At 40.2% G+C, this 9,481-nt stretch overlaps 1 long non-coding RNA gene across 1 annotated transcript; it reads right to left on the bottom strand.

Annotated features, from left to right (window-relative positions):
* Window positions 1-1,488: 1,488 nt before the first annotated feature.
* LOC139080139 (uncharacterized) lies at window positions 1,489-8,762 on the bottom strand. Its single transcript, XR_011534381.1, has 3 exons — window positions 8,665-8,762; window positions 5,377-5,632; window positions 1,489-1,664 (listed from the first exon to the last, which is right to left on the bottom strand). It is a non-coding gene; the product is annotated as an uncharacterized lncRNA (long non-coding RNA).
* Between the last annotated feature and the right edge of the window lie 719 nt (window positions 8,763-9,481).

Raw genomic sequence — 9,481 nt, 5'->3', positions numbered from 1 at the left:
CTGGGAGAGTGAAATCAAGGGGTGGGCTGGGTGGAACTCTTGTCCGGGCTCCTCGGCTGCCTTGCTGGCTGTCGGCAGGGAGTCACTCTCAGTTCTGGGGCTCCTTGCCCAGACCATCTTCAAAGTCAACTGCAAAGAATCCCCCCTGAGGCAAATCCCTCTCATGCTTCACATCCTTCCGACGTCTACATCAAGACTTAAAGGGCAAGTGGGCAGGCACCTCTGGATAAGCTCCCTTTAAACTCAGCTGTGCCATAGAACCTCACCTGATCACAGGAGTGGCTCTGCCGTCATATTCCTGCTCATGGCCACTCTCAGGGGACGGCGGGAATGTGGAGGGCCATTGTAGATTCCACACAGACACATGGGGTCGCTGAGTGTTTTCTCTGGGACACAGGGTGTCTGCTTCTACTGCAAGGCACTCATATATCTTCATGAGCCAAAGGCAGTGGGAACTGAGTCAGGTCCCTCCATCCTATTTGGTTCCAGCTCACTGTCCTGGGTTCCACTTTACCCTCTCACATACTTGGGATGGTCTCCTTTCCCAGAATGCTTCCTGTGGATGTCACCTCCAGCATCAGACACAGACACGACAGACTCCCAAAGACTGTGTAACCAGCGTTCACAGTCCTATAAGGCTAATGCCCTGTTGTAGGTACTCCTGGTGGTCTCACTTCTCTGATTAAATCCCGACAGATACCGAGACTCATATGTTATCCTTGATAGTCAACTTGCTGTTCCACACATTGTCTTTTCTTGCCAAGTCAGTCTCAAGTTCTTAAGGATAGACAGAAGACGATAAAAATTAATAGTAGAGATATTACTCAGAGACAAAAGCCCCAGAGCTCACTTACTAACTGCCACTAACTTGTGGTCTTGGGGAAATCATGCAGCTCAGTGAACCTCAGGTTGTTCATGTGCTGAGAGAAAAATGATGTTAATGATGTCTCCTGGCTCACAGAACTTTTATTTGTATGACTTACAATTTAAATGCTTTTTGCAAATGCCCATGAATTATTGGTCATATGACTTATGATTTAAAACCAGTTTTGCAAGCTCTGGATGTTACAGAGATAGTCTGAACATTCTAATTCATGTTTCTCCAGAAATGCTCTGTAGGAGTGCCATACATACATTTTAGTTATGCAAATAATATATATATATATATATATATATATATATATATGCTGGATTTAGTCATCTTATGTTTTAATTAGAAATCATTACATAATTACATTCATGGAGACACATAGAGAATTAGAGATAAAGAGTTTCTTTACCTCCCCCTCCTCTCTCTCTCCCATCACTTTCTCCTCCAATGCCTTCTTTTTCTCCTCTGAAAGAGAATGTCTGTTCTTTCTAAAACCAGTAAGAACTTTACAGAGTTTTCATAAAAACAGTCAAAAACTATCAGAGAAGATTGCCTGAAAACAGAATTAACACACTTTCCTCTATAAACAAATATAAGACAGTGTCTCTCACCTGGGGATGACTTTGCTTTCCCCGGGAATATTTGACAATGTCTGGAGGCATTTGTGGTTGTCACGACAGGGGTGGGTGCCCTACTGGCACCTGGTAGGTAGAGGCCAGGGGTGCACAGGGACGATGATGCACAGACAACTGCCCACAGCAAAGAGTTCTCTGGCCCCAATATTTCAACAGTACTGAAAATAAGATTGAGAAGTGCTGACATGTTATTTAGTAAACGTTGGCTATAATAGACAAGATTGAAAATACTAGATGTAATTAATAACAGTAATATTATTCCAACTAAATCAAACTGATATTGATCAAAGAATCATTGAAAAATAGCAAAGCTGTGGAAATCAAGCAAAGCACAATGGCTGCACCAGCTGACAGCGCTGAAGGCACCTTCAGTTTCTACAGCTGACAAACTTTTGTGGTAATTACAGGTCATGCCACTTGGAATCGCTGGCCTGTCCAATACCACGTGGAAGCAGCGATCACCACCCTGGGAAAAGAATGAAGCAGGAGACTCCCCTGCTGTGAAGGATTTAGTATTTCTGAAAATTCCAGTTTGAGAAAGAGTCATTCCAACTTCCATTTAACTTAACTCCTTGTTAAAAAGCTTGTCTCATTGCTGAAGTCTCGACCCCAACGTTGGAGTGTTCGTGGAAAATGTACGAGACAAGAGCAGGTGGGACATGCACTAATTCAGCATGCTGAGATTCAGAAATCGCGAGGGGAGGGCAGAGTTTGTGGCAGCTCACTCAGGAAGGACTGAGTAAACTATATTTTGTTAAATAAATTTGAGAGTGCATTCTGGAACCTTCTACGTGTCTTAATTTCAACAATACAAAGTTCCTTTATCATGATAAATATTTTTATATCCTGATTCAGCTTTCATTCTCTTTAAGAAAAATGACAGAATCTTAAGCATGGAAGGAACCTCTTAAGTCATATCAACCAACTTTTTCCCGTGGAAAATAAAGATTGCGGAGGGCAAGAGAGAATCAGTGAGTTTCTCTAAGTGAGAGGTATTTGGTGGCAGATAAGTCCACAGGAACTGCTCATCACAATGTCTCTAGTCATGTCCCCTTCAAGAATCTGACCACCCAGGGCAACCAGTAGCTGTTCTCAGAAGTGAGGTGGATCTCTACCTCCCGCCGTCCCTCCCTCAGAGCAAAATGAATAACCAGGTGCCCTGCTCAAAGTTCTGCCTCCTGGGAAGATGTCCTTCATTCTGCTCTTCAGGGACCCCCAAAGTGGAGCTTTAGTTCTGAGGCTGTTCATTTTCAGGAGGAGCCAGCCTACCCCGCAGAGCTTCCTTAAAAAGAAAAAGGAAAAAAAGACCTGAATTTCTTCTTTCCAGTCAACATCTTGTGAGGTCAAAGATATGGTATGGATTGAGAAAGAGAAGGTAAATTATCAGAAATAAGAGCAAAGGACATCTGGACTACTTACTCATGGAGCTCTCTGTGCCTTTAGGAACTGTTCAAACCTGATCTTATCTATACCATTTCAATACGTATATAAGTTATGTATATATAACTACACACACATGCATGCTGTTGGAATGGTATATGCACATACAGATAGAGAGATAGATATCTATAGTGATAGATATAGATAGCATCTGTCTACCTACCTACCTACCTATATGTATATATGCCATATAGCTCCCATTTACCTTGTTTTATTGTGTGTATATTAGTTTTATATTGCTTCTATACCAAATCTTCCAGAAATTTAGTGGCTTTAAACAACTCAAATTTATTGTCTTACAATTCTGGAGTTCAGAAGTCTAAAATTAGTCTCATTAGGCCAAAGTGTAGGCATCTGAAGGACTGGTTCCTTCTGGAGTCTACAGGACAGAACCCATTTTCTTGTCTTCTCCAGCCTCCAGAGGTCACCTGTATTCTTTGGCTCATGGCCACTTTCTCCATCTTCAAAGCCAGCGGTGTATCACCTTCAAATCTCCCTCTTGCTCTCTGGACTCTGCTTCCATCTCCACAGCTCTTTCCCTTACTGTCACTCCTGGCTATATTTTACAGGGACCCTCGTGATTATATTAGGCCCATCCAGATAATCCAGGATAATCTTTTCATCTCAAAATCCTCAATTTAGTCCCATCAGCATAGTCCCTTTTGTGGAAGAAATTAATATATTCATCAGTTTGGGATTAAGACATGGACATCTTTGGGCATGGGGCATTATGCTGTCTATCATAGTGGGTCAGACAAGATCTAATTCATGAGGGACAGCTCAGGTTTCATGGTAACTTGGTGGCCCATGGTCCAGAATTCAATCTCCAGTAGGATCCTGAAACAAGTCAGGTGCTATTTAGCAAAAAGAAAATAGTTTTCTGCATAGGATGGCAAGAAATTGCCAGAATATCATGAAAGTCTGTGCTATGATTTACCTACAGCATAAGCTTTCCCGTCTGCCACAGACATTTCAAGAACCATCATAGAGGCCGGCCCCGTGGCCCAGTGGTTAAGTTCATGCTCTCTGCTTCGGTGGCCCAGGGTTTCACCAGTTCGGATCCTGGGTGCAGACATGGCACCGCTCATTAGGCCATGCTAAGGTGGCGTCCCACATGGCACAACCAGAGGGACCTACAACTAGAATATACAACTATGTCCTGGGGGTTTTGGGGAGAAGGAAAAAAAAGAGAAGATTGGCAACAGATGTTAGCGCAGGTGCCAATCTTTGAAAAAGAAAAGAACCATCATATCTGCTCTGAAATATGATCCAAGTGTCAGAGCAGTGTGAAACTGCCAGGAACTCTGGGATAATTTCATGTTCTGGACCCATTCAAAAATGCATCTTTTAATGGTTTGGAATAGCCTACCCAAAAGAATATATATTTAGCCTCCAAAAGCCAAATATTTTTGTTAGGCATTGTGCCTCTTTCTTGGTTATAGGAGGATCCAGATGCAGCCACTTGCATCTCATCTTGGGAGCCATATTGAAATGTGTCATGGACCCTAGACATTCTACTCAGGTGGCAGGCTCCTTAATGTTTGCGGGAATTATTTGCCAATCTCCAGCACACAGAAGTCTTACTATGGTGTTTAGATGAGTTATTACTTCCTGCTCACCAGGTCCAAGCACTAATGTGATGGACTAATGTGCAGTCCTGTGGAGTGGAGAAGTGATCAAGACCCATGTGGACCACTTTATGATGGAGTGATCAGCCAGGAAGCTGATAAAGCCCTGAGGAGGAACACTGGAGATGTACTTCTGGCCCTGATATGAAAGCAAACGGCTTCCCATGGTCTTTCCTAATTGGTATTCACACACACACGACGATTTTTCAGATCAGACACTGAAGTATAACTAAGAAGTGTAACTAGCATAATATTTCCATCTTACATCGTAAAAAGCAAATTATTGAACGATACAAAATGTAGGGGAGGAAATTAATTAGAATATAGTACAGAAAAAGTGAAAGCTAGAGAAAGGAGGATGAGACAAAATATGTTTGCTAAATAACTCATCTGTCCTTAAAAATATATGATTAATACAAGAAAAGGATAAAGAATCAAGAAACAGAGCGATATGTAAATTATTAAAAATTATGATCCTGAAACAGAAACCATTAACAGTGATTGCAAGAGCATAAGATTTAGGATTGGAGATGGAGAGAGATTTTTGCTTTTCACTGTATATTCTGATAAGTATATGGTTTTGCGTGTGGGTATTTATATACAAAATTTTATAATTTTGTTTAATTTGCATCCATTGTTGGATGTATATGCATCTAACTGCAGTGATACGTATATGAACATACACAAATCTCCACGTGTATCACTTAGTAAAGTAGCAAATTGTAGAATATGTTTGAGATGATTGATACTAGTGTATCCATTTTCTGATGGTGCATAGCAATGTTACCACAAATTTAGTTACAGGTCTGGGCACAGCTTAGCTGGGTCAGCTGGTCAGGGTCTCCCAGGCTGCAGGCAAGGCGTCCCCTGGGGCTGCAGCCTCATCTTAGACTTGACTGCGGAGGGCTCTGCTTCCCGGCTGTCTCAGGTTTTGGGCAGAATGCAGTTTCTTGCAGTTGTAGAAGTGAGGGCTTCAGTTTCCTCTTGAGGCAACCTTCAACCCCAGAGGCGACCCATATTGCATTGCCTTGCAGAGTCCCCGACACAGTGGATGGTTTCTGCAAAGTCAAAGAGAAGAGAGTGACTTCAACAAGACAGATGGTGTAAATGTAGGTAATGTAATCACGTAACCGCCAACAGGCAAGCACAAACATCCTGTCCTTTTTGCCATATTCCACTGGTAGAAGGCAGCCATCATTTGTGTCCACACTAAAGGGGAGAGGATCCCAGAAGGGTGAGCACATCAGGACCTGGGGTTGATGAGAAGCAGTCCTAGAGTCTGTCTGACACACCTGTTCGTTTGGTTTTCTTACAAAATGTACACATACGTACTTAAATGTGTACATAATTAGAATATACATTTATTCATAAACACAAAATATTTGGAAGAACATATCCCAAAGTGTTAACCCTGACTGCCTATGGAAAGCAGAATTGGATGAGGGAAGAAAAGGACCATTTAGTTATTACCTTATACAAAACTATAAAATTTGAATTTTCTTTACCACGAATGTATATTTTCTATGTATAATAAAAATGAAAATGTATCAGAAATTATATTTCAGTTGATAAAATGGGAAAAATCCTTTTCAAAACTGATTTGCTTTGATCGGAAAATTTCTGAAAAATACATTCAATAATATAAATCTCTTTTCTGCCATGAACAGTTCATATTAAATTTATGTGATATAATCTAATCACTGTGCTCACAGAAAGAGATGTTCTGTATTCTATGAATCTAGAAGACAAATTTATAAATTTTTCATTGTGTTATATAGATTTCACCACATTGCTCATCAAACAATGATAAATACAAATAGATTGAAATTCAATACATAGCAATTTATATTTAAAAGACAATGCAAGTTTTGGCTCCAAAGCAATTTTCCCTTTTCAGATCATTCCAATAATTCATTTTAAAAAATCTTGGATTATATTTGCATTATGTGATATCCAAGAATATACATCTTTACAAAATCTGAAATATCCTAAATTTTACAATACCGTTTACTAGCCTAAAATAAAATAAAATATGATTCTTAGAGATTATTCACATGTATTTTAAAAATATTTTTTGAAATCTGAGTTTCCTCAGGAAATAGGATTTCTTTAGAGCATTTTTCAGTACCCGAAATGAAAGCACTAGAAAGAAAGAAACTCAATTTAGTGATGAATCTTGGATTATCTGACTCAAAAAGTTTACCATCAAATACTATATTATTGTCTTTGTTGTTCTCTGAACACAATGGAAGAGTAACTTCTGTTTCAACAATCTGCTCAGGGGTCCAATTTTCCAATTTTTGTGGATATGGCCTGGCACACAGTGCACATGACCCAGCATATATATCGTGTTGGATCAATGCTAAATGCTGTGACACTGATGGGTTCTTTGAAGTTTCATCATGTTACTTCAATTGAAATGACAGTGACTGTGCTTGGAAGAAAAAATAATGGAGATCTTGCCTCGCTGGGATTTTGGATGAACAACAAGCAATAACAAATGATGGCTATTTTAAGACAGGATAGAGATAGATAGATAGATAGATAGATAGATAGATAGATAGATGGAAAAAGATGATATCCCATGTTGCATGAATAACAATCACACAATTATTGTCAACATTTCACTCATGTAGTCTATTTCTTTGCAAGGAGATGAGACACTAGTCATGATTTTGAGTCCAACTATCTATGTATCTGTGTGTTTATGTAGGTATGTGTCTATAATAGTTTTGCATATTTTATTAAAATATTACCACGGTGTTATCATGCTGCATATGTCTTGCTGAAACGAGCCTTTTTACGAACTAATGCATAATAACATCTTGGTATTTTCTAGACTGATATTTACAGAGCCGTTTCATATGTCGAATTGCTGTACCTTGAATTCCACCACAGGAACTTATCATGTTTTATACATCACTTACCATTCCAGAGGACATTTTGCTTTTTTCATAAATTTCTCCAATAAAAGGACTGCTTAATGAGCAGCCCTGTACCTGTCTTCTTGGGCAAACAGAGGAGGTTTTCTCTAGGGCTGGTCCTTAGAATCAGATTTATTGCAGTTTAGGTGTGCACATTTCAGGGCAGCTAGGCCCTGCCAATTTCACTCCAACACAGCTATCCAATTTGCACTCCAACCTGTAGGGTATGATAAATCTTCATCTTCAATATTTAAAAAAATTTTTTTTTTAAAGATTGGCACCTGAGCTAACAACTGTTGCCAATCTTCTTCTTTTTTTTTTAATTGCTTTTTCTCCCCCAATTTCCCCAGTACATAGCTGTATATTTTAGTTGTGTGTCCTTCCAGCTGTGACATGTGGGACATCGCCTCAACATGGCCTGATGAGTGGTGTCATGTCCGTGCCCAGGATCTGAACCAGCGAAACCCCAGGCAGCTGAAGCAGAGCACGCGAACTTAACCACTCAGCAACCGGGCCAGCCCCTCAACATCTTATTTTGTAAATTAAAACTTTGCGTATCTGATGAGAAAAAATGGTTTTAACCAGTAATGTTATATTTAATTGACTTGTGGCATCTAATTTTGCTGATGATCAGATATATATCTATATATCTATGTCTATCCATGTACTAAACAGTATACCAAATATACTAAATATGTGTATATACACTTGTATATATAAACTAAATAATACTTATAGACAATATGTATGTTGGTTTTAGTTTTTCTATCTTGCAATTTCAACACGTTTTTCTTTATATTTTATACATTGGAGTTTCATGATGTGCCTAGATTGTCAATTTGTTTTGGTTTTGGTACTGCTTTAATTCCACTCAGCTCTCAGTGGCCTTTTTAAGAACGTGGTAATTTACGTCACTCCTTACTGACGGGAAATGCTCAGACGCTTTGCTTTATCGTGCTGCTCTCCCTTTCTCCAGCTATGATTTCTGCCAGGAGCCTGGACCTTTCTGGGAGCCCGCTTCTCAGACCTCTCCACCTTTCTAGGTCTACCTCTCCAACGTCTACACCAGCGTCCAGCGCATGAAAAGACCTCGACAAATATTTTTCTGTCTACAAATGAGAACTCTCACCAGTCCTGAAATGATTTCTAAGAAATGCAGCACTTACGTGTGGACGTGTGGAGCTGGCCGCCTCCGCTGGGTGTGCAGGATGGATTCTCGGTAGAGCCAGGCCGTGAGCAGAGCCTGCAGCCTGCTGGATTTCCACCCCCACACTGCAGGGCTTAGCTCTCCAGAAATGGGCTTCCTATGTAAGTCACATTTTCATGAGACTGTGGAAGAGGAATGGAGACCATTTAAACTGGTTTGATGTTGGTAGAGAAAAGAGTTATAATTTGGAAGCAGACTTTGAAGAATCCATCTTTTCCCAGGCAATGGTTTGTATGCAAATAAAAACGTGCATGAAAGAGATCATCGTACTAAATAACTTGTCTGCCACCTTTGTGTTTATAAGGCCTCCCTTCCTCCAGCACTAAGCTATTTGACCATCAATTCCTGCACTCTAAGAGGATGATGAGTCATCTTTTTCTAATCTCCTCCACCCTCCAAAATGCACATACCCACCCCTGACTCCAAATGCCAATCAGCACTTCCAAATTCTCATTTTACCCCACATCTTGGTTCTTACCCCCTGTGAGGAAACAACAGTTGTGCACCTCTTCTCTTCAGAGCTGCTTCCCCTAGCCTATGCTTACTACCTTTCTGTCTTTGTCATCAACTCTGGACCCTGAATTTGTTCGGAATAACTTTATGGTGTTTGTAATTCTTCATCCCTTTGCTTGTTTAACTCGTTTTTGTTGCCTCTCCACTAGATGGCAAACTGTACTGAGCAGAGACTCAGGATTTATGGTGTTCTTAACCACAGTAACATCTTAATATACGATTACATAAAACATGAAAAGCCATGGTAACTTCTCTTAGGTTCA

The sequence above is a fragment of the Equus przewalskii genome, chromosome 28, assembly GCF_037783145.1.
Source record: "Equus przewalskii isolate Varuska chromosome 28, EquPr2, whole genome shotgun sequence".
Taxonomy (NCBI): domain Eukaryota; kingdom Metazoa; phylum Chordata; class Mammalia; order Perissodactyla; family Equidae; genus Equus; species Equus przewalskii.
This window is presented reverse-complemented; position numbering and strand designations above follow the sequence as displayed.